Source organism: Phymastichus coffea, unplaced genomic scaffold (assembly GCF_024137745.1).
Source record: "Phymastichus coffea isolate CEN01 unplaced genomic scaffold, Cenicafe_Pcof_1.1 PCOF00221, whole genome shotgun sequence".
NCBI classification, from domain to species: domain Eukaryota; kingdom Metazoa; phylum Arthropoda; class Insecta; order Hymenoptera; family Eulophidae; genus Phymastichus; species Phymastichus coffea.
The window spans coordinates 156,188-159,032 of record NW_026707032.1 but is presented as its reverse complement, the minus strand read 5'-3'; positions in this window follow the sequence as shown (position 1 = coordinate 159,032).

The window sequence follows — 2,845 nt, the reverse complement described above, 5'->3', positions numbered from 1 at the left end:
GATTTATGATTTTAACATTTCGTTGAATTGAAATTTGAATTCAATATTATTCATTGAAATAGACAGAATTGAGAAATATTTTCTTGGACTGTATTATTAAGAAACTAGAACTTCTTTCCTTAAAGTTAGAAAAATGTACTTGAATTTATTGCATCATCAATAATAAATCTTAAATAGAGAAATCAAAAAATCATTGTACCTTGTTCATTCTATTAAGAATTGATTCAATTTAATTAAAAAAATTAAATACAATTCCAATTAATTAATACTTTCACATAACAGAAGATAATCAAATAGATTGTTCTTTAAACTCGACAAAATGAATAGCGAAATTATATTGCCACGAGCAATTTCCTAGTTGTAAAATATGAAACGCTTACGCTTATGACTTCATTGGAGTTTGTGGTAATCTTTTTTTCAACGTCTTTCACGAGTACGCGCGCGATGCTATCTTCCAATTTTATGAATATCCTCCGATAATATCGAAGGCAATAGCATTGTAAATACAGAACTCTCACCTGAGCGTGTAAGTGCTCTTAGCATCAATACGAGTTAGCTTTTTGCAGAGTCATCGTTATACAGTGATATTGATAAAGAAACTTGAAGGAAAAGGAAAGATTGTTAAGTAACTGTAAAAAAAAAGGATTTTATAGTTTTCCAATAGTTGAAAATCCTCTCGCGAATTCATTATATGTTCCGTGAACTCTCAACGAATAAAAAACAACTATTGGTAATCGCGCGACAACGATCTGAAAAAAAAGCACTCGAACTAATGAGGTCCGAAAAGTATCTCACGTCTTCTGGAAAAACAATGGCTTCACGAAAGAAAGCAAGTCTATAGCCGAAAACGATTTTTCCTACAGTTGCTTCTTCTTTTTTGTTCGAGCAACACACAGCGCACAGTTATACACTGTATACGAGGGCAGCTGTGGCGCATCGGGCGTTTAAACGCGATGTGTACCGTAATTGTAATTGCGCGAGCTCCAACCTCCCACTATACGTCTCCCGCCTCTCTTTCTTTTTCTAATTACTTTGTGCTATACCTGCTTGCACGAGCGAAAGAGTTCCCCATTGTTTCCTCATTGTGGACGCGAATCCTTTTTTGCTCTGGATTTTTGGTAGAATCTGTAGAAGTTTCGATCTTCGCGAATATTGTTTCACGATGCTTTTGTGAATTTTTGTATTACATTATCGGTTTTAATAGAGATCTTAAGTTAGCAGGATAATGAGTTATACCGTTTGTTTGATTTGGTGTTCGTATTTTCTCTTTTCTTAAAAATTATACTCGAAATTGCGAATACTGAGAAATAAAGTTGCTAGCTACGGTTTTCATTTGTGCCTTAGTTTCAATGATCGAAATCGCTACTCGAGTAATAATTTTTTTACTTATTATGGCGTAATTACACTGTAGATAGTAAATTGCAGAAGATAGAAAAAATATCTCCCAAATTTTTAAATATTTTACAAGTATTTCGTAAAGTTGAAATTTCAAATAAAATTCTAATATTTAATATCTGGTTAATGTTTGGTAGTGTAATCATTTGAAAGTTTTATTGCAACAGGAATTATTTAAATATATAAATTCTGAATCAAAATACTAAAAAAAATTTGTGCAATCCTTCAAAATTTTCTAATACTCTATATCCAAGAACAAATTACGATGAACGTTCGCATACAAGATCCATCATCCAATCTGCCGGAGTCGCGCAATCGAATGTTCCTTTTCTGCCAGCTCCACAGAGGTAACACGAGCAAACGCATGAGACATATTTCGCGGTGAAGGTGGTCTAACGAGTATAGTCCCCCCATAGAGATCGATCTGTCGAGAGCTGCTGCTGCTGCCTTTATTTAGCACGAAAAATAACGATTTACCGTTCGCCTATATATATTGGCAACGTACGGCGCCTCGACTGCTTGTGAACAATAACAAGGCGCATATGTCAATCAATTCGTTAGTTTATTCACGTTTCTGTCGACGCCCGCACACTCGCATTTCCACGTGTATTATACTCGAGTAATTAGATAACCGTGGAGCTTTCTTGCGTTGATTTATACCTTTCAGTTTTGTTTTGCTGAAAGCCGGTTGAACGTCGATTTCTATACCGTCAGCTCGAAATGCATAAGCTAATCTTATCTGGATCTGACGGTCTAGTTCGATTTTTAGAGAAACAAGAAATAAGCTCCTCCCTTTCGATACGAAAATTCGCGAAATCCTAGCGGGAGGCACTTTCGCGCAATATCGCTAATTAGCATACATACTTCCGGTTTCACAGTCAGACACCGTGAACCCGAGAGTCAAGCAGCGTTCCACCGAAAAAAAGGGTCGAGCTTGTAGCAATTAATGCCGATGGTCTTCCAAACGGACGACAAACTCCGAAAACGCATCAACGTCTCTTTGCCGAGCGATGCATTAGCAATGAGCGACATTTCCCACCCTGAGAAACAAGAGACACACGCGTTTCCACTTTGAAGCCAGTGAGACTTCTCCTGCTTCTGGCGTCGCGCGCGACGTTGGAAGGGAGTCTGCACGATAGTACAACAGCAAGAAGGGAAGGCGCTTCTCCCCCTTCCACGGGCTCTCCACAATATTAAACGGCGCGTGGCGGGAAAGGCTCACGCTCGCGCGCAAAGGATCGGGGGCGTTTGGCAGTAAGACGCAGCTCCAGTCCCGATCTAAGTCTCAGCATTGATAGTAGCAGCAGCAACAGCGAGTAACGGCGAGTCACGAAAGGAACCCCGTGAACGAGGAAAACAACAGTGGCTCGAGAAGCAAAGAGAATCGAGCACGCGGTCCAGCGCTGCGCCGCTGATGACAATCAGAAACGAAACTCAGAACTTGATTTGA